Here is a 23,144-nt window from a genome sequence, read left to right on the forward strand (position 1 = left end):
TGTGTTCACCCTGCAGGCTGTGTCAACTACACTGCTGCACAAAGGGCTCACTTACTGGGCACCCTTTACACTGGATATTTCTACAACAGATAAGGCTGTATGGTTACTTTGCTTCAGAGCTTTGTAAAACCTGATCTACATCTCATTTATTGATTATTTTAAACTGAAATTGATGCTTAGATATAGTAACTTTTATTTACATTCCTGCAGATCTGTTCATTTTTATTATTTTATTATTTTCTTTGCTTTATTCTTAAATTGTGAGGTGAGCTGAAGGGAGTAAATGGGGAGGGTGCAAATGTAGGAGGGAATGTAGACACCTGGGATTATGAGTTTATTGCCTCCTCATCATATATGTGGGAGTATAGGGATGTGAATCGTTTTTCAACGATTAAAATTATCGTCCGATAATGTTAATATCGTCTTAAATCGTTATAGAACACGATACAATAGAAATTCTAACGATTTATCGTTAAAAATCGTTAAATCGTGTTAGTGCGCACTAACGGGAGTTAGTGCGCACTAACTCGATTTAGTGCGCACTAACTGAAAATGATACAAATAAACACTTTCCAGGTCACTGAAGGTCAGTTAGGAATGAATATGTGTTCCTATTGGCTGGCTGCCCTCTTATCTATTGATGTTACCAAGGTTACCACTGAGGTGATGGTTGGGGGGATGAGAAATGGAACTGGAAACTAACGAACACCAACAGAAAATGAAACAAAGTGTTCACACTTCCCAGGTCAGTAAAGGTCACTTAGGAATGAATATGTATTCCTATTGGCTGGCTGTGCTCTTATCTATTGATGTTACCAAGGCTAACACTGAGGTAATGGTTGGGGGGATGTGAAATGGAAACAGTTGGAAGCTTGACAAAAAAAGTAATGTAATGATCAGCACTCACGTGACTAGAACTTGTTTGTTTATTATTTTTGTTAGCAGGCACCTGAAATGCTAGTGCATGTTGAATTTGCCAATCACTGTGCATTTTAGAAAGGTGGTCCTGGCTGGAACTGTACACAGTTCAAATATATGTAATTGATTGTTGGTAAGTGTAGATTTTAAGTGATTTTCCTGCACACAGTGCCCTAACCCTGGCACCAGGGGTGTTGTGATCTTCCTGCACACAGTGCCCTAACCCTGATACCAGTCTGAGACAGCTCCCTCCCTGCATTACTAGTGAGAGGCTGGCTTCACAGACAGGGGGGAGCTGCCTGACCCTCACTCCTGACTTCCCCCATGTCCCAGCTAGTGAATGGTGTGTGGGTGAGGGGGGGGGGAGGATGGTGAAGTCTGAGACAGCTCCCTCCCTGCATTACTAGTGAGAGGCTGGCTTCACAGACAGGGTGGAGCTGCCTGACCCTCACTCCTGACTTCCCCCATGTCCCAGCTAGTGAATGGTGTGTGGGTGAGGGGGGGGGGGAGGATGGTGAAGTCTGAGACAGCTCCCTCCGTGCATTACTAGTGAGAGGCTGGCTTCACAGACAGGGGGGAGCTGCTGGACCCTCACTCCTGACTTCCCCCATGTCCCAGCTAGTGAATGGTGTGTGGGTGAGGGGGGGGGGGGGAGGATGGTGAAGTCTGAGACAGCTCCCTCCCTGCATTACTAGTGAGAGGCTGGCTTCACAGACAGGGGGGAGCTGCCTGACCCTCACTCCTGACTTCCCCCATGTCCCAGCTAGTGAATGGTGTGTGGGTGAGGGGGGGGGGGGGGAGGATGGTGAAGTCTGAGACAGCTCCCTCCCTGCATTACTAGTGAGAGGCTGGCTTCACAGACAGGGGGGAGCTGCCTGACCCTCACTCCTGACTTCCCCCATGTCCCAGCTAGTGAATGGTGTGTGGGTGAGGGGGGGGGAGGATGGTGAAGTCTGAGACAGCTCCCTCCCTGCATTACTAGTGAGAGGCTGGCTTCACAGACAGGGGGGAGCTGCCTGACCCTCACTCCTGACTTCCCCCATGTCCCAGCTAGTGAATGGTGTGTGGGTGAGGGGGGGGGGGGAGGATGGTGAAGTCTGAGACAGCTCCCTCCCTGCATTACTAGTGAGAGGCTGGCTTCACAGACAGGGGGGAGCTGCCTGACCCTCACTCCTGACTTCCCCCATGTCCCAGCTAGTGAATGGTGTGTGGGTGAGGGGGGGGGGGGGAGGATGGTGAAGTCTGAGACAGCTCCCTCCCTGCATTACTAGTGAGAGGCTGGCTTCACAGACAGGGGGGAGCTGCCTGACCCTCACTCCTGACTTCCCCCATGTCCCAGCTAGTGAATGGTGTGTGGGTGAGGGGGGGGGGGGAGGAGGATGGTGAAGTCTGAGACAGCTCCCTCCCTGCATTACTAGTGAGAGGCTGGCTTGACAGACAGGGGGGAGCTGCCTGACCCTCACTCCTGACTTCCCCCATGTCCCAGCTAGTGAATGGTGTGTGGGTGAGGGGGGGGGGAGGAGGATGGTGAAGTCTGAGACAGCTCCCTCCCTGCATTACTAGTGAGAGGCTGGCTTCACAGACAGGGGGGAGCTGCCTGACCCTCACTCCTCCGGGGTGATCTTCCTGCACACAGGCCCTATCCCTGATACCAGGGGTGTTGTGATCTTCCTGCATGCAGTGCCCTATCCCTATTAATACCAGGAGTGTTGTGATCTTCCTGCACGCAGTGCCCTATCCCTAATACCAGGGGTGTTGTGATCTTCCTGCATGCAGTGCCCTATCCCTGATACCGGGATGTGTGCAAGAAGATCCCAACACCCCCGGTATCAGGAATAGGGCACTGTGTGCAGGAAGATCACAATACCCCTGGTATCAGGGTTAGGGCACAAGTTCTAGTCACATTGACTGATCACATTACTTGTTTTGTCAAGCTACCAACTGTTTCCATTTCCCATCCCCCATATACTGTCAGTGGGAAGCTTGGTAACATGAATAAATAAGAGGGCAGCCAATAGGAATACATATTCATTCCTAAACTGACCTTAACTGACCTGAAAAGTGTCAAATTGTATCATTTTCAGTTAGTGCGCACTAACTCTCCGTTAGTGCGCACTAACTCCCGTTAGTGCGCACTAATCGGAAAAAACGATTTTTAACGATTTTTTAACTAAAAAATCGTGCCTAACACGATTTTCTTGCCCTGCTACACGATTTCTATCGTTAAGACGATATGGAAAACGATTCACATCCCTAGTACCCAAATGTATCTCAATGTGGCTGACCTATAGGAAGAGGTGGTATGTGCTCCTAGAGTTCTTAATATGTGCTTTAGTTGCATGTGTGTAGGGCTCAGGTGAGGAGTGGGAATTGAGTCTGATTATTCTGGGGTAGGAGAGCTTTATAAGTTAAATTAAGGTGAGTGAATAGTATTGTGATTTAAGGTTGAACCAGGAAGGAATCACTGTATGAGCTGTTTGAATTACCTATGTTATGATTTGGTGGGAAGTTTCTCACTTTATTATTTATTGAATATAATATACCACCTGTAAGGCAAATTAACCTTGCAGTTTACAATAAAAATATGCATAAAAACAATAACATACATTTGAGCAAACACAGACCTCCAAAAGACAGTAACAAGAATACAAGCAGGCAGTAAGGTTTATGTTAAAACAGGCCTGATTTTGTGGAATACAGTTGGGGTTATTTGGGGAGGGGTTGGGTAGTTAGGAAGGATGGGTGCTGGTTTTAGCTGGCTATATACATTTATTACCATATATATAGAAACATAGAAATGATGGCAGAAAAAGACCAATCGGCCATCCAGTCTGCCCAGAAAGCTCCCACACTTATTTTCCCATACGTATCTGTTTCACCAACAACCAATTTCAGGGCACTTGTTGGTAACTGTTTGATTCATGTTTCCTGCCATCCCCTGCCATTGATGCATAGAGTAATGGAGTTGCATCAAAGGTGAGCATAAGGCTTAATGGTTAAGGGTAGTAACCGCCGCATCAAGCAAGTTACCCCGATGCTTGTTTACCCAGACTGCACAGATCATTGCCTTGTTGGATGTAGTCTGAATGTAAATCCTGATTTCCACATTTCCCCCTGCTGTTGAAGCAGAGAGCAAATCTATATATGCATTCAAAGTGATGTATCAGGCTTAATTGGTTTAGGGTAGTAACCACTGTCATAAGCAAGCTACCCCCACGCTTATTTGTTTACACCGATTGTGAAGTTCAGTCCTTGTTGGTTGTTGTCTGAATGCAAATCCTTTTTTCCACATTTCCCCTTGTCATTGAGGCAGAGAGCAATGTTGTAGTTGCTTATCTTATCTTATGTGACTAAGTTGCTTACATATCTTATGTGACTAAGTTGTCACGGTATGTTTCATGGAATGTAGCAGGACTGGGCTTCCCTATTAAGCACAGAAAGGTTTTTCAAGCTTTAAAGAAACATAAAGCCTAGATAGTTTTTTTTTTCTTTTTCAAGAAACTCATTTCATAGACTTAGAACATAAGAAGTTAACAAGGGATTGGGTGGATAATTGTTAGTATGCCTCAGCTGATTCAAAAAGGGTGGATGTTGCTATTTTGATACATAAACATGTACTCTTTACATGAAAAAATGTGATTAAACATGTCCAAGGTAGGTGCACCATGCTGGAGTGATATTTGGGCAGCCTACTGTGTTATGTAATATCTATGCTTTCATTTCATCAATAAAACTGAGAATACCTTGATAGCTGCAAGGAACTTTAATTGTGTCATGGATCCCCAACTTAAAAGGTCATCAACAATCTCAGCACCAAAATATTAGTAAATCTACTAAAGGTGTGGAAGATTTCACATGCTTTTGAATGGGCTATACTCATGTATCAAGGGCGTACAGGCCACAATCTAGGATAGATTATATTTTGGTTGCCAGGAACAATTTTGCTAGAATTGTTCAAGTTAAGGTAGGCCCTTGAAAATTTCAGATCACACTACAATTTGGGTTGATTGAGGCTTTTTATTTAGTTTTGTTTAAAGGTGACAAATCTCTGGGTTTCTGGCAGACAATCCTAACTAAAAAATTCCTGGAGAAGAAATGGTTAGACTTTCTTGAAACAAAATGATCAAGGTACTCCAGATCTCATCAGGGATACTAGAAAAGCTATGATAAGAGGTCATATTATAGCATAGATGATTAGTAGAAATAAGAACATCAATTAGTGCATTATGAGGCCCAGCTGAAATTATTTTTTTACTCTTTATAATTTTCAAAAGAGAACACAATCATTCACTTGCACAGCAAAATACAGAAATATATAAAAAGGAAAAGGATTAAAGATATACAGGAAATACGATATTGCTATACAGTCCACAATATTTGGGAGGAACCCAAAAAAAATATAAAGGAGTGTAAACAAGGAAACAAAAAGGAAAAAACTTCCTGGAAGAGAAAATTAAGCTCTGAACATACAAACCAGGACTAACCCACTTTACACCTTCATACACAAAACATTTTAATCATTGCAAAGTCTATCACAGGGACTTCTAGAATCAATAAAGCATCGTAGCTATGAAGGCTCAAAGAAAATAAGCTTCTCGGTAGGAAAGGAAATAAGACATTTATATGGAAAACGAAGAAGAAACCTAGCCCCCAAAGAAACCACCTCCTGCTGCATTGCCAGAAATTTGTTCCTACGTTCTTGGGTAGTGCTGCAAAAATCAGGGAATATACAAACTTTAAATTCCATAAATAACAAATCAGAAGAACGAAAAAAAAAAAGTGTAACACCAAGTCCCAGTGCTGTAATGAGTCAAATGTTACTAATAAGGTAGCCTGATGAGCCTCGTCCACAATAGTGATGTGGCACATTACTAAAATCCATGTTCCTGCCCCCACAAACTTATCATGTGTTGGAGCCTTACAATGTGGACTGAGCTGCATCTGGATCTGAATGATGTATTTTGGACCTCCCAAAAAGGGGGATTCTACCTTGCAAAGACTGCAACCCGCTGCAGCCAAGGTGAAGGAATATAAAACTGCATTAAAACTCCTGTGTGCCTGCCTGTGGATGACAAATGTTCTGCAACAACCAGCATCCAGTACTCACAGTCTTAAAAAGTTGGGAAAAGGGCTGTACTGTTTAGCCTGCCCAGAGAACAGCACTACATAGCCAGTAGAGGAGGAAGCGAAAGGAATGCTGGGAACCTGATCATTTAAGGTATAAAAGGCATATTTTGGCTGGCTCTGTTTTAGTGTGAGGGGTGGGGACGAGCAGGAGTTGGGGCCAGAGAGAGAGGAGTGTAGGTGGCAGCTCTGTAATCATTTTTTTTCTCCTGAAGAACTAATTATCAAGAGACAGGGAGAGACAGAAGTCTGTGCTCCAAGGAAGCAAGGGGACAAGCGAGGAGACAAGTGAGGAGACAAAACAGTTTTCAGATATATCAGTGAAAGAAGGGAGGTCAGAAGTGGCATAGTGAGATTGAAAGGTGAGAAGGAACAATGTGTAGAGAGTAACAAAGAAATGGCGGAAATAGTAAACAAATACTTCAGTTCAGTATTCACCAAAGAAGACCCTGGAGAAGGACCATTGCTGGTTAACAAGAACATAGATGGGGATGGAGTAGTTAAAACTCCATTTACAGAACAGCCATGGGGCTGGATGAGATACACCCCAGGATGCTGAGAGAGCTCAGAGATGTGCTGGCAGGTCCGCTGAAGGACCTTTTCAATAGATCCCTGGAAATGTGTGTGGTACCACGGGATTGGAGAAGAATGGAGGTGGGCCCACTTCATAAGATTGGTAACAGAGAGGAGGCTGGAAACTACAGGCCGGTTAGCCTCACCTCAGTGGTGGGAAAATTAATGGAGACTCTGCTGAAGGAAAGGATAGTGAACTATCTATAGTCAGGAGGATGTCTGGATCTGAGGCAGCATGTATTCACCAGGGGAAGATCCCATCAGACAAATCTGATTGATTTTTTTTATTAGGTGACTAGAGAATTGGATCAAGGAAAAGTGTTTGATGTGATCTACTTGGATTTCAGCAAAGCTTTTGATACTGTCCCGCATAGGAGGCATGTGAATAAAATGAGAAGCTTGGGAGTAAACACCAAGGTGGTGGTGTGGATTACAAACTGGTTGACCTAAAAGAAACAGAGTGTAATAATAAATGGAATCTACTCCAAAGAGAAAACCATATTAAGTGGCATGCCATAGGATTTAGTACTGGGGCCAATTCTGTTCAATATGGGCCGGATTTTAAGACGTACGCGTGGGCGTACATTTATGCGCGCAACCCCAAAATTGGAGCAGCCTCGGAGGGAACTTTCCTTTAGCCCCCCCACCTTCCCCTCCCTTCCCCTACCTAACCTGCCCCCCAGCCCTACCTAAACCCTCCCAACCTTTATTTTACAAGTTGTGCCTGTCAGCCTAGTGCCGTCGCGCGATCCCCTGGCCCAGTGGCCATTCGGAGACCTCTGCTCCCACTCCCACTCTGCCCCACCCACTTTTTCTTGCCCCAGTACTTACACGCATCCCGGGGCTTTACGAGCTGTGCTGGGCCTTGAAAATCTGCCCCTATCTATGTGAGTGACATTGCAAAAGGAATAGAAGGTAAAAATTGTCTTTTTGCAGATGATACTTAGAACTAGGGATGTGAATCGTTTTTTGAGATTTAAAACAATCGTCAGATATATTTTAAATCATCAAAAATCGATGAGTCGTGATACAATAGAAATTCCCCCGATTTATCGTGAAAAATCGTAAATCGGGGGAAGGGGGCGAAAACCGGCACACCAAAAAACCCCCTAAACCCACCCTGACCCTATAAAACGAATCCCTTACCTTCCCCCACCCTCCCGAACCCCCCCAAAACTTTTACGAGTACCTGGTGGTCCAGTGGGGGCGTGGGGACCAATCTCCCGCTCTCGGTCCATCGGCCCCATTTTGGCTGCCACTCATAAAGATGGCGCCGATGGCCCTTTGCCCTTACCATATGACAGGGTATCAGTGCCACCGCCTTCATAAAGATGGCCACCGCCGTCTTTAAAGATGGCCACCGCCGTATTTAAAGATGGCCGCCGCCGTCGTAAAGATGGCCGCCGCCATCTTTAAAGATGGCGCCGGCCATCCAGTGCTCCTACCATGTGACAGGAGCCGGCCAATGGCATGGATACCCTGTCATATGGTAAGGGCAAAGGGCCATCAGCGCCATCTTTATGAGTGGCAGCCGACGGCCTGAGAATGGGAGATCGCTCCCGGGACCACCACTAGACCACCAGGTATGTTTTGGGGCCAGTTTGAGGTGCTTTCTCCCAGCCATTGAAGTTACCTCTTGGGGCTACCCTGTGTTACCTGCCACATGGATTTACTGCTTACTTATACAATACTAGTAAAAGAGTTAATTATTGTTTTTTTCTGGTGTGATGATTATATCTGGTCTATGGTGCTACAAGTGAGAGGTTGTTTGGGAAGTGCATGGGATTATGGATTGGGGTGACTGGGATCTTGTCTCATTCCCACTCAGGCGACAAACTCGAAGATAAATCAAATTAGTGAATATAATTTCTTATGTGGTACTCCCCACTCCAAGCATAGAGGTAATTCATAGTCTGGACCAAGGGGGCTGCCTCAGTAGATTCTAACAACGCCAAAACATCCAAAGCCTCTGTCACTAGTTGCGATAACTAATGAGAGTTATCGCTATTCCTAGTTCCAGTACCTGACCCTGCAGAGAGGTAAAATCTTTACATAATCTGGGTATGGTCTCATGCGAAATGCCCAACACATCTCGCATATAAAAGTAAATAATTCAGCTGAAGAAATCATGGCCATCACAGGAAAATTCAGAACTTGCAAAATAGGACATCTAACGGAGTTTTCCAAATTTTCTATTCTATAGGGATGTGCAGACCAAAAGTTTATGTTCATAAGTCCATAAGTCGAAAGGGGGGGTCATTTGCGGTCAATATGGACATATGGAGAATTCCATAAGTTGAGTCTATGTCCATATGTGCAAATAAAAATTTAAACCCCTCACCCTCCTTAATCCCCCCCCCCCCAAGACTTACCAAAACTCCTTGGTGGTCCAGCGGGGTCAGGACGCCATTTCTGAACTCCTTTGCAAGGAGCACGTGACGTCGGCGTCACGTCAGAGTGACGTGGCGTCACGTGATTCCCCGCGCGTTCGCTCCGGGACCCTCGTTCGACCCAAAAGGAACTTTTGGCCAGCTTGGGGGTGTCAGGAGGCCCCCCCAAGCTGGCCAAAAGTTCCTTTTGGGTCGAACGAGGATCCCGGAGCGAACCCGCGGATCCCCGCGGGTCCCGGAGCGAACCCACGGGGAATCACGTGACGCCGCGTCACTCTGACGTGGCGCCGACGTCACGTGCTCCTCGCAAAGGAGTTCAGAAATGGCGTCCTGACTCCTCGCTGGATCACCAGGGAGTTGTGGTAAGTCTTTGGGGGGGGGGGATTAAGGAAGGTGAGGGGTTTAAATTTTTATTTTGGATCAACAATCGCGATTTCCAACGTATTCAACATAGCTATGTTGAATACGTTGGAAATCTGATCGTTTTCGCCTCATCACTTTTTTAAGTTAAAAAAAAAAAAAAGTAGCGTTTTACATTTAAGTTCAAAACGAATGCACACCCCTATTCTATAATGAACCACGTTCCTGCCCTGAAGAAAGGTGCCATTGGCTAATTTCTCAGTGTTTCATTTCAGTTTCTCTATCTAGTCGATATGGGCTACCAAAGTTTCTTCCTGGGTTTGGGTCTTGGTGTAAATATTGTTAATGGTACCAGTAAGGGTTGTCAAAGAAGACTCCACTGAAGATAAAACTGTCCAAATGCTGTCCAGTGATATGGGAGAGAGTTTTGAGGTACAAGATCTAACAGCCAAAAGCATAGGGCTCAAACTTCTGATCAAATTGGAGATAATCAGTGATAAAGAAGAAACACTCACTGCAGGAGAGGACTGACCAACAGAAGCCCCAGAACTCCCACTGTTCTCACCAATAAGCTGTCGGCTCCACACTCCTCCGCTGGCTGATCCACATGCTATTTCCTCCCGCATCACCTTGCCCCCTGCATCTCCACCTTAGACACATCCCACCAAGTTCAAGGTGCCAAATGATAAAATCATCATTGCAATCACCGTAAAAGGAGGAATCCTTGTTTCAACAAGACTTCCACATCACTCTCAAGCCATGATACTGCTCCCTCAGAATCAGCGGTAACAAGAACAGCACCCAAAGGCAGAGCAGGCTGGAAAAGCTGAGGAATCAGTTTGCCACAGTGGTGTCGATTACGGGTGAGAAGGGAGAAATACCTACAGTTTTTCTTCCCACTTGACCATCAGGAAATTGGGTAATAGGCAAACAAAATTGCTAGTGGTATGGAGTTCCTCACAGCATGTCTTTCTAAGATGCCACTTTGATCCAGGCTCAGTTGAAATTTGATAAACAACCATGATCTGGAGGCCTAATATCATTAAAAAGTAATTTTACTGCCATTTTGAAAGCATTAAATACTTTACTCCTCCATAGAAAAGTCCATATACCATTATTAAGGTGGACTTGAGGAAATCATTTGCTTATCCATTGCAGGATCCCTTTTGCGATCCTGGCAGGGTCTTGTGATCTGGATTGGCCACTGATGGAAACAGGATACTAGGCTTGATGGACCTTTGGTCTGATCTAGTATGGCAAGCCTTATTTTCTTATGAGAACAAACATGTCTGGGTTGTAATATCGATGCAAAACCTCCCTAGGTCTCCACTAGATGTCCCTAGTTCAGGCTCTGAGTAGGGACTAAGGAGGGGAGCATACCATTCCCAATCAGCACCTTGCCTGAGGAATGCTGAGGGTAGTTTCTCCCACCTGCTTAAGAGCAGGAGGGTGCTTAGCATGGTGTGACATTTTGATTTGGAGTTTGCACAAAAAAGAAATCCCAACTTCAGGCCCCACAGCCTGATACCAGGAAGAGAGGAAGAGGCAGGCATATGTCTGGCCTAGTACGCAACCAGTCTGGCAGGATTTGTCTTAGTTTGTAGCAATTTTGAGGAGTTTACTTTTGAAATCGTTTTGGTGGATTCCTGTTCCTGCCTTTGGGTAAGATTTCCCTTTTGCCTGGAGGAGAGCACGAAAAAGAGGATCTGTGTTCCTATCCTACAGCATGGGGAGAGATAGCAGTTTCCTTGCTAGCTGAGAGAGCAGCAGTCTGTATTTGAAGAAGAATTTGTCCTGATCTGATGGGAGGAATTTTTGTCACTATTCTTGCCTGGAAGAAGAGTAAGGAGTCAAGTTGATGCAAAGAGGATTTTCTAACAGTAAAATCCAATTTATCATCAGGGATCAGAAAACCAAGTACTAACAGTAGGAGCTCATCTTCCACCATTTGGAGGGCTGGCATTTCCCAATGCCTACTACCTTGAGGGACATTCACTCAGGTGAGCAGGAATGAGGTCAAAAGTGCACATGGATTGCCCTGAAGATCAGTTGGAGAGTACTATTTGATTCAATTGAAGATTGTATTACGGTAAAATTTTGAATTCGGAATACAAACACTCGAGTGTTCAGTATATTCTTGGCACTGAAGAAGATCCCTGCAGCAAGGTCAGCAAGTAGTGAGTACCCAGGTGTGAGAAAGGTGTGAGAAAACAGGAAAAAGACTTGGTTTTTCCCCTGCATGCATTAGGCCTTGCAGGTTCTGTCTCCCTTCCAAGCCTTGTGTGCCCCTGCATTCAATTTCACCAGTAACACCAAAGTAGGGCGGCTATATAAACAAGGGATTTTCACTGAAAGAAATTTGGTTTGGTTTGCTCATTTGTTTTGCATGCCTTTAAAACTCATTTCATTCATTTCCAATAAAACATTTTTCACTGAGTCGCTCCTTTTATTCATTTTTTTCCCATTAAAGTCAATGGGAGAAACAATGCATTTTGAGGTCTAAAATTGGGATTAAGAACATAACAACATAATAGTCTTGATCAGACCAAAGTCCATCGAGCTTAGCATCCAGTCTCTGACAGCTGCCAGTCCAGGTCACAAGTACCAGACAGATCCCAAATAGTTGATCTATTTCACTCCCAGGGATAAGCGATGCCTTTCCCAAGTCTACCTGGCTAGAGACTGTTTATGGACTTTTCCTTCAGGAATTTATTCAGTACTCATTTGAACCCCCACTATGTTAGTTGCCTTGACTACATCCTCTGGCAATAGATTCCATAACTTGATTGTGTGCTGAGTGAAAAAATATTTTTATGACTTGTTTTAAATTTGCAGATTGCTAGTTCCATGGAGTATCTCATAGTCCTAATGTTGTTTGAGAGGGTAAATAATGTTCCCTATTTACCCATTTCATATAAGAACATAAGAACATGCCATACTGGGTCAGACCAAGGGTCCATCAAGCCCAGCATCCTGTTTCCAACAGTGGCCAATCCAGGCCATAAAAACCTGGCAAGTACCCAAAAACTAAGTCTATTCCATGTTACCATTGCTAATGGCAGTGGCTATTCTCTAAGTGAACTTAATAGCAGGTAATGGACTTCTCCTCCAAGAAATTATCCAATCCTTTTTTAAACACAGCTATACTAACTGCACTGACCACATCCTCTGGCAACAAATTCCAGAGTTTAATTGTGCGTTGAGTAAAAAAGAACTTTCTCCGATTAGTTTTAAATGTGCCCCATGCTAACTTCATAGAGTGCCCCCTAGTCTTTCTACTATCCGAAAGAGTAAATAACCGATTCACATCTACCCGTTCTAGACCTCTCATGATTTTAAACACCTCTATCATATCCCCCCTCAGTCGTCTCTTCTCCAAGCTGAAAAGTCCTAACCTCTTTAGTCTTTCCTCATAGGGGAGCTGTACCATTCCCCTTATTTTGGTAGCCCTTCTCTGTACCTTCTCCATCGCAATTATATCTTTTTTGAGATGCGGCGACCAGAATTGTACACAGTATTCAAGGTGCGGTCTCACCATGGAGCAATACAGAGGCATTATGACATTTTCCGTTTTATTCACCATTCCCTTCCTAATAATTCCTAATATTCTGTTTGCTTTTTTGACTGCCACAGCACACTGAACCGACGATTTCAAAGTATTATCCACTATGACGCTTAGATCTATTTCCTGGGTGGTAGCTCCTAATATGGAACCTAACATCGTGTAACTACAGCATGGGTTATTTTTCCCTATATGCATCACCTTGCACTTATCCACATTAAATTTCATCTGCCATTTGGATGCCCAGTTTTCCAGATTCACAAGGTACTCCTGCAATTTATCACAATCCGCTTGTGATTTAACCACTCTGAATAAGTTTGTATTATCTGCAAATTTGATTACCTCACTCGTTGTATTCCTTTCCAGATCATTTATAAATATATTGAAAAGCACGGGTCCTAGTACAGATCCCTGATGCACTCCACTGTATCTTTTTCTACTGAGAAAATTGTCTATTTAATCTTACTCTCTGTTTCCTGTCTTTTAACCAGTTTGTAATCCACGAAAGGACATCACCACCTATCCCATGACTTTTTACTTTTCTTAGAAGCCTCTCATGAGTTTTTCAAATGCCTTCTGAAAATCCAAATACACTACATCTACCGGTTCACCTTTATCTACATGTTTATTAACCCCTTCAAAATAGTGAAGCAGATTTGTGAGGCAAGACTTGCCTTGGGTAAAGCCATGCTGACTTTGTTCCATTAAGCCATGTCTTTCTCTATGTTCTGTGATTTTTATCTTTAGAACACTCTCCACTATTTTTCCTCACACTGTTTTCCCTGGTTTGTAACTCACCGCTCTAACTACTAGGCTACTCTTCCACTGCATTATTACTATATTATTCCAGATATGAATTAAAGCCTTCACCGATCTATCCTTATTTTCATCATCCTAATATTTTTCTGCAAAAGGATCAGTGTCTATTTTACCTCTAGCCTGTTGATCCACTTAACTCGCCCATAGAGGATTATATAGTAGAATCAAAATTTACCAAAAAGGAAAAAGAACAAAATGATCTCGACAATGGAACTACCCTGTATCTAGGACCTACATTTTCAGTTTTTATTTAATTTTCCTGAGAATTTCAATGTTATAACAAAAAAATATCTGTGGAAAAATGACTGTTATAATACACAGGAGAAAAATCAGTGTACAACTCATATTCCACTGATTTTTTTTTCTGTATAACATTGAAATTCCCAAGAAAAATAAAATACAAAATGAAAATGAATATCCCTACATGTCTAAAGGACCAATCACTAGTCTTATTCTTTAAGAGGTTAGGAGCAAACACGAAATCCATGCATTGAGACTCCAGAGCTCTGCCTGCCTTTGGAACAGGGAGCATTTCAGAGAATACTACCCTGGATTTCAATTTTCTACCTAAGGGCCTCATTTTCCAAGGAGTTACTGCGTGTGATTTTTTAATTTTGTATTCAGGGGTGGAGTAAATGTAAAGTAGGGAGGATTTATTGTGTGCTGTGAAACAGCCACACTGTTAACATGGCTCCTAACAAGAGAGAGAAGGAGAAAGAGAGAGAGAGAGAGAGAGAGAGAGAGAGACACTTGCCATAGTGCTGCCTCCCTAGACAGGTATTTGTATCCCTATGGGAGGCCCACCTAGTAACTCGAAGTGAGGGTTAAGTATTAGTGTAGGGGGTTAGGGGCCACTTTCACATTCAACATGAAACATACGAACAGAACAGTGGTCTCTTGTGAAGATTTGCTGGCCTTCGGAGTGAGGAAACTCACTCCAAGATGAAATTTGTGCAATGTTCTCTCCACCTAGCTTGTTGTTACCCAGGTAGAGAGTCCATCATGCTAGGTAACCTCGAGTTACTAGGTGGGCCTCCCATAGGGATACAAATACCTGTCTAGGGAGGAGGCACTATGGTAAGTCAGTCTCTCTCTCTCACTCTCTCTCTCTCTCTCACCCAAATTGTGCAACTTTCAATAACAGCCTTACACATGCTTATTAGCATAAGGTACACCCCTTTTTGGTATCACATGCAATATTGGAAAATGAGGCCCTAAGAGCCTAAATCTGGCTTCCAGAACTTCCCTCACACATTTTTCTATGCTGTTGGTGCCCACATGTACCATTCTATCTGGGAGATGCATGAGGTCCACCACCTTCACACCAGGTAGGCATGTTACCAGGTGATCCTCATGTTCACCAGCCACCCATCTCTCTACATTCCTCATAATCAAATCACCAACTATAATGGCCGACCTAACCCTCCCCTCTGGCACCGAGGAGAGACATCCTCGGTGCTAGAGGACAATGCATCACTTGGAGAGCAGGTCCTTGCTACAGGAATATTTCCTGCTGCACCAGGTTGATGCTCTTCAACCAGGAGACCTTCCTCCTCCAAGGCAGCACCAGGGTTGCCAGACTGGAGTTGGACTTGGCTACTATGTCCTTGAAGATCTTATCTATATACCCCTCTGTCTGACTCAGCTCCTCCAGGTCTGTCACTCTAGCCTCCAGAGATTAGATTCATTCTCTGAGCGCCAGGAGCTCTCTGCACCGGGTACACACATATAACCTCTCACCAGCGGATAAAACACTCATACATGTGACATTCGATGCAGAAGACTGGAAGGCCTTGCTGCTGAATTGCTGCCTTCATCTTAATTTTGTTGAGTTCTTAATTAAGTTTACATTTCTAAGGGAGAAGGAATATATGAATAAGAATCCTTTAAATTTATTGGTATATTCACTATTAATCTGGTAGTAACCTGTAATGGGATAATTAAACTCTTGATAAGGCTTGGGGCAATCCTATATTTTAGATAAAAGGCTGATTGACTTTTAATGTGAAAGTGTTTCTTGCCTATAATTCAAAGGATGAACTATGGGTAGTAGAAAAGACACACACACACAAACTCTAAGCTATTTCGTACCTTTTGTCTTGCTTTTTATAACAAACACACAAATTCTAATCCCTCTCATAAAGGTCTTTATTCTCCCAGGTACATCCCCAGTCACCTGCATACCCAAAACCTTCTTTCCGCTACCAGTTTTCATCTATGAATTAAAGTTATTGGTGAGGATAATTCCTTCTGTCCCCCTATGTAGGAAGGTAGTTCTGAGAAGGTTACAGATTTGGCTATCTGTCCAGCATCCCTCCCCAACTCCTTCACCTGCTTTTGAATATTTTCTTACTTATTATTTGCCATGTCATTTGCACCCAGATGTACCATGAACTTTCCTTTTGCATTTCTCTTGCCAACTTCTCAACTTTTTTGCCTATCCCCACAGGCTGAAGAACCGGGAAGCATATGACATATTTCTCCCCACCTTTATTTCCCAATAATCTATCCCTTACTATTAAGTCCCATATCAGAATTTGTGTTTTTCTTTAGGTGTCTTTTGCCAGCTCCTGTAAAGCCCATACTACCTCATACTCCTTTGTTTATTTTAATCTCGGTTTCCACTGCTTGCAGAGACTACTTCTGCATGACAAGTGCGTGAATATAAACTCTAAATTATAATTCAAAGCACTTTAAAAACAAAGAAAAAGCAAGGCAGATTATAACAGCAGATTATAAAAGCATAACAGATGTAAGCAATAAGATTCTTTTCAAAATCATTCAAATACTTATCAAGAATGGTGAGCCCAATGTCACTGTGGGTTAATTCTTAATAAGCTATTGAATAATATCAAAGGCACTGATCTATTAATAGCAACAGCATTAGGCATTTAGGAGACATGACAAACACTGTTACCTTTCTGTACTATTCAAAATGCTTGAGCGGGGATAAAAGGCAATGAATCATCTTCTATAAGCAATAACCTTGGAGATCCTGCCTCTTTCTTGTCAGCTTCCCTTTGATGAGACAAGGTATTTTCACTATTGTAAATTTATGTTTTGCGTCATTTTGTTATAAGAGCCCTCACTGTGTCAGCTGAACGGTATGTATATTTATTTACACTCTACCTGTGTAGAGCAGTATGCAGTTTTGTTGCACATCTAATGGTACTAGACAGCAAAAAAGGTGGAAAAAATAGATCCCTCTGAAAGTAATTTCAGTTGTGTACTTAGGAGGTCATTTTCAAAGGAGTTACGTGCATAAATATAGCATACTATCATAGCAATTTTCAAAAGCCCTTTATTCTAGTAAAGTGCATTTATTCGAGTAAAACCCAATTTTACTTGAATAAATGCTTTTTGAAATCAGGCCCTTAAATTGCAATCCAGTATGAAAAGAAACAGGGTGATCAGGCTATGGAAATATTCCCACCAAAATGCAGCAACACCAGACAGCAGTGAATGTCGGTAAAATTGCCAGCTCGAAAAATACTTTTTCATTTTGCTGCCGCATTCTTCAAAACTTACAGCCATCAATGGGCCTAGCGCTCATAGTGCACAGTATTGCACTAGCACCGCCAACTCTGCGAAGTTACACATACTCCTCTTTGTGGCCCGCATCTACGCAGACTCAGAGACAGAATGCGGGAGAGACATCCAGCAGCAACTGAGTTCTGCTTCAAACTGCTGCTGTCATTTCCTTCCTGCTCCATTTTTCTGGTGTCAATCCTGCTTCTGCCTTCTCACCACCTCCCTGCGCTGCTGTTGGGTGGGAGGAGAGAGACTGCCGCCTTCTGCTCCCAGGTCCCACAGCCATCATTTTCCCCACTGGGCTGGCTGACCGAAAGAGAGTTTCCACGCCTGGAAAGGAGGGAGAGACGGCTATCTGGGAGCCAGGAGGATGAGAGAAACGGCCTGGGTCTAGTGCTGAAAATGCTCAGGCTTCTGGGTTGGGAGAGAGAGTGCATGATAGGCAGAAGGTGGTGGAGGAAAGAGAGAGAATGGGACTGCAAAGAAGGTCAGAAGGATAGTGAGCAGAGGGTAAGGAAAGCGCCTAGGAGAGGTGGGCTCAGTATAGTTTATAGGGCTCAGAATAATAGTGGGAAAAGTAGATTAGGAAGAGAGTGAGGGAAGTGGAATCGGGGATGATGAAGAAAGGCAGGTGGTCAGGGGAAGAGTGGGGTCAAGGTAATGGTGGACAGAGGGTGGAGGAAAAGTAGGGCTAGCGGGATGGTGGGATCGTGGACAGAGGGTGGGGGAGAGCAGGATCAAGGAGATGGGAAGAGCATGGTCAGGGGGGATAGTGGGCAGAAGTGCAGGGGAGGTTGTCAGGGAAGTGCTGGGTGGGGAGGCTGGGTGTCTGGGATGAGAGGAGGCACCTTTGGCCCTAGTCCAGGCCTAGGATTAGCAGCATCTGGAAAAGACAGGGCACAGGTAGGGGCAGGAGGCAGCAGTGGTGGGGACTGGTAGTGTTAATGTGTTTTAATTTTATACTTTTGCACTTCAAAGGTTATCTTCCTGGGATTTCCAGTTTAGGGTATTTTTTTTTTTTTTTGCACGTTTCGGTTTCTAATTTGTGGTTCCTTATTCTGTGTTTAGTGAGTCTTTGTCTGTGTTCTGCATGTGTGACCAAGGTGAGGTATTCTGCTAGCATTTAGAGATCTATAGCAGTCTAACTTGTTCTGTGCTCCTAATAGAAGGTGTAATGATATATAAGGGTCTGTTGTAATATTATATTTGTAGTGTTGTCTTTTCATGAATAGGGTTATTACCATGAGTCTGGCAGATTTACTGTGTAAATTCTTTGCAATGCTTTGAATTATTACACTGTGTTACTGAGGTGTGTTAATATGTTGCTGTTACAGTGAGGTGACACCAGAATTTGAATATTATTTTCCTATGGTCAGTGGCAAGGGGAAGTGTCCTAGTTCTGTTCTGCACCCTTTGTTGAAGGAACTTCTGTGAACACATGATATTGTAGAACTTGTGGTGCAGGGTTTATATTGAGATTCTGTCCTATGCATTATAGTCCCCGGACTTCACTTCCATAGAGAAGAACTTTTTTGGCCTGGAGTAAATAAAATAGGTGAATGCTGAGATTATAAGCCTACTAGAGGTTTAGATATAATTGTGTTGGAGGATCTTAAAAAAAAAGTCTTGTTTTTTGGTCACATGTCAGCAGCAAATTTTCTGGTGCACTACCAGCTTCAGCAGTCACCCTACGCCCCTAGCAGCCATCACTACCAACCTACAAATTTTTGTGGCAAAGCTTTGAAAGCAAGTTTGTATATATCTTCAAAAATGTATTTTCTTCCATAATCTTTGCTTTATTGAGTTTTAACCAAATTCGAAAAGAAAAATGCCTTGCAAATGACAAAATGTGTTAATCATGAAATGTGCACCATGAAAATAATCATGTAAAGGAAAGAAAGATTTGGCAAGAAGGAAAGTGAGAAGTACTGTGAGGAGGAGAGAAGTGAAAGTAGAAAGTGGGAGAGCCTTCAAGAATTTCTTCATTGGAGTCAGGAAAGGAGCTCAGATGTCTTTGTAGTCATTCGTTTTGCCATATAGTTTTTTAATCATTTGTTCATACGAGGTCAGTTTGCAGATATCTGGTCTGCAATGCTAGGAACAAGCATGGCTCTTTCTAACCTCAGGATTATGTGCTTGATGCACTTTGGTGCCTGCTAATAATTGGAGTAATCAAAAGACTCCCTCAGACCACTTTAAAATCTCGGCTAGAGCCATCTGCCCTGGCCTACCTTAAGGTACACAGGCATAAAGGATTCTGGATCCCTGGAGATTCCCTTCCTACTACTATAAGAGATCAGAGCCTAGATACATACTCACAAAGATACATACCCGACCCTCACGCCCCTCCCGACTGACACGGAGATTGTCAAGCTGCTTTCTAGACTGTGAACTCCAATGGCAAAGCCATATACCAGGAGGTTAAGACCGCCATTGTTCAGAGAGCCGAGCTCACCCCAGAGACCTATCAACAATGCTTCTGGTCTGACTTCCTGCAGCCTGGAGAGAAACCAAGAAACCTTTTCCATAGACTTTGCGATGTCACCTGGAAGTGGCTCTTTTTGGAGGGGAAGACTGGTGAGAAGGTTGCCAAGATAATTCTCTTGGAGCAATTCCTAGATGGCCTTTGATGGGCCCTGCAGTAGTGGGTCTACCAACAACCAAATCTGACACTAGAAAATGCCTTAGAAGTGGCCAAGGCCTACTACCAGGCTCACTCTGAGCCAGAGACACTGCATTCCTGTGAGAAGGTGCGGGACAGACATAGAGACTGATGCGTTCCTAAGTTTCAGATGTTCCAGCTGCTAGAAGAGCAGGCCCAAACGTGAGTCGGAACCCCAGAGCATAACATGGGGAGATCCCATGTTTCATAGGTGGAGAAAGCAGCCATTTCATCCAGGATGTCCCACCGTGAAGCTATGGACATTAATGCTGTGACTCCACATTATTGTCATTTTGCAGACATTCTCAGGCAAGAGACTGGCACTTTTGTAATCTCAGTCGAAGTAGATGGCAACATTGTGGAAGGGATAGAAGGTAAAGTTTGTCTATTTGTGGATGATAATAAGCTCTAGAACAGAGTGGACATGCCTGAATGAGTAGAGAAAATGAAAAGTGATTTAAGAAAGTGTTATGGCTAGCGTCAGTCTCGAGCAAGCACTTTGGCATACCAAGGCTCGAGCAAGCACTCGAGGCTTGGCATACCAAGGCTCTCTAGGTGGAAGAGAAGTGAGGTGTGCCCTTGCAGTGGTGAAGATGGTCCAGGTCCCGGACACTCCGTCGACCTACACGCCCTGGGAGACCACACTATTATGGTAATCTCTGAACAGTCCTCCGACTGTTCCCAGCCCATTCGGACCTGCTGCAGAGAGCAGCAGAGGCGGCAGGCTGGACGGAGGTCAGGTTGGCCCAGGACTGAAGCGGAGAAAGCAAGGCCTTGGAACTTGGAGCAAAGCACAGAGGAGGTCAGGGCGAAGACAGGAAGAAGAGGGATGAGCAGGACCCTCAGGCACCCTACCAATCCATTGCCAATGGGCGGCCCCAATGGACGGTCATGGACCACACTGTCTCCTTCGCACCCTACACAGCCAGGAGGTTGGTCGCGGACCACGAGAAGGGCGGGAGAAGCTCGGGAAGTCACTCAGCGCAGGGTAGTGGAAACCTCTCGGGTCCTCCAGAGTTGGTAATAGGAATCAGAAGCAAGAGTCTAGGAACTCAGAACAGAAGCAGGAACTCTCGGAGGCATGGGTCCCACATCCTGGAGCATCAGGACTGGAACATCAGAAGCAAGCAGGAACATCAGGACTGGAACATCAGGAGCAAGCAGGAACATCAGGATTAGAACATCAGGAACAAGCAGGAACATCAGGAAGTCCAAGGGAGACATAGCCTAAGTAGACTAGCGCCATTGCCAAAGCAAGGACTGAGTGAAGAGGAAGTCCTTTTATAGGACAGGAACAAGCAACTCCATGGGAAAAGTTCAGATGGGCCACACCTGGTTGGCCCTCTAACTGGAGAGAAGAGCTGTGAGCTGACCCCTAGGGAGAAGGGCGTGGCCCAAACTAGGAAGTCCAGGCGAAGACTGAAGCAGGCCTCAGGCAGGCCCGAGGACATCGAAGGCCTCCCAGGCCATGGTGCAAAACCTGGGCAACCAGATCAGGTGAGACCCCGGCTTCGGAGCGACCTCCAGAAGAAGGTGAGAGGCCTCCCGTAGCTGGAGCTACGGGAGGAATCATAACAGAAAGCTTGAAGAGTAGTCGAAGACAATACAGCTGGGATTAAATTGCAACAGAGGCTGAAGGATCTAAATATGTATACCCTGGAGGAGAAGAAGGGCAGGGAAGATATTATACTGACATTCAGATACTTGAAAGGTTTTAATGATGCACAAACTTTGAACCTTTTTCATTGGAAGCAGACAGTAGAACTAGGAGTCATGAAATGAAATTCAAGGGGGGATGGCTCTGAACCAATGTTAGGAAATATTTCTTCAAGGAGAGGGTGATAGATGCCTGGAATGCCCTTCCAGAAGAAGTGGTGAGGACAAAAAAGTAAACAAATTCAAAAAGGCATGGGATAAACACTATGGATTCCTAAAGGCTAGAGCATGGAAATGAAGGAAAAAGCACATGGGGATAACCTGCATGGAGTGGCAGTTATTACCCGTAACCAATTAGTTTTCATGATTTTGACAAAATTGCAATATCACTTCAATGGTGAAGTGAAAGAGGAATTGGATTCAGATGATAGCCAACACTGGGCCCCGAAATTTACAGTCCGGGGTACTGATATGCAGGCATTAGGGAAAAAGCACAGGACTGCTTCTACAGCCAAGTCCAAAAGCAAAGCACATTCAAACAGCATTACCTGAATTATCAAGAACATAAGAACTTAAGAACATGCCATACTGGGTCAGACCAAGGGTCCATCAAGCCCAGCATCCTGTTTCCAACAGTGGCCAATCCAGGCCATAAGAATCTGGCAAGTACCCCAAAACTAAGTCTATTCCATGTTACCGTTGCTAGTAATAGCAGTGGCTAATTTCTAAGTCAACTCAATTAATAGCAGGTAATGGACTTCACCTCCAAGAACTTATCCAAACCTTTTTTTTAAACTCAGCTATACTAACTGCACTAACCACATCCTCTGGCAACAAATTCCAGAGTTTAATTGTGCATTGAATGAAAAAGAACTTTCTCCGATTAGTTTTAAACGTGCCACATGCTAACTTCATGAAGTGCCCCCTAGTCTTTCTATTATCCGAAAGCATAAATAACTGATTCACATCTACCCATTCTAGACCTCTCATGGTTTTAAACACCTCTATCATAACCCCCCTCAGCCGTCTCTTCTCCAAGCTGAAAACTCCTAACCTCTTTAGTCTTTCCTCATAGGGGAGCTGTTCCATTCCCCTTATCATTTTGGTAGCCCTTCTCTGTACCTTCTCCATTGCAATTATATCTTTTTTGAGATGCGGCAACCAGAATTGTACACAGTATTCAAGGTGTGGTCTCACCATGGAGCGATTCAGAGGCATTATGACATTTTCCATTTTATTCACCATTCCCTTTCTAATAATTCCCAACATTCTGTTTGCTTTTTTGACTGCCGCAGCACACTGAACTGATGATTTCAATGTGTTATCCACTATGTTGCCTTGATCTCTTTCTTGGGTAGTAGCACCTAATATGAAACCTAACATTGTGTAACTATGGCAATCTCACTCCATAAAAATGTTGCTTTAACATAAGACTTGGGGGTAACCTTCATCGAGTGGCAGCCAGTTACTATCCTTAACCAAAACATGGGGTAACCTGCATTACCATAAAAAACTTGCTGGGTAGACTGGATGGACATTTGGTCTTTTT

General features: G+C 44.0%; 1 protein-coding gene across 1 annotated transcript in view; it reads left to right on the forward strand.

Moving 5' to 3' along the window:
* LGSN (lengsin, lens protein with glutamine synthetase domain) overlaps positions 1–23,144 on the forward strand; it is a 214,840-nt gene that overhangs the window by 81,538 nt on the left and 110,158 nt on the right. The gene's annotated exons all lie outside the window — the stretch shown is intronic.

Source organism: Rhinatrema bivittatum, chromosome 3 (assembly GCF_901001135.1).
Source record: "Rhinatrema bivittatum chromosome 3, aRhiBiv1.1, whole genome shotgun sequence".
NCBI classification, from domain to species: domain Eukaryota; kingdom Metazoa; phylum Chordata; class Amphibia; order Gymnophiona; family Rhinatrematidae; genus Rhinatrema; species Rhinatrema bivittatum.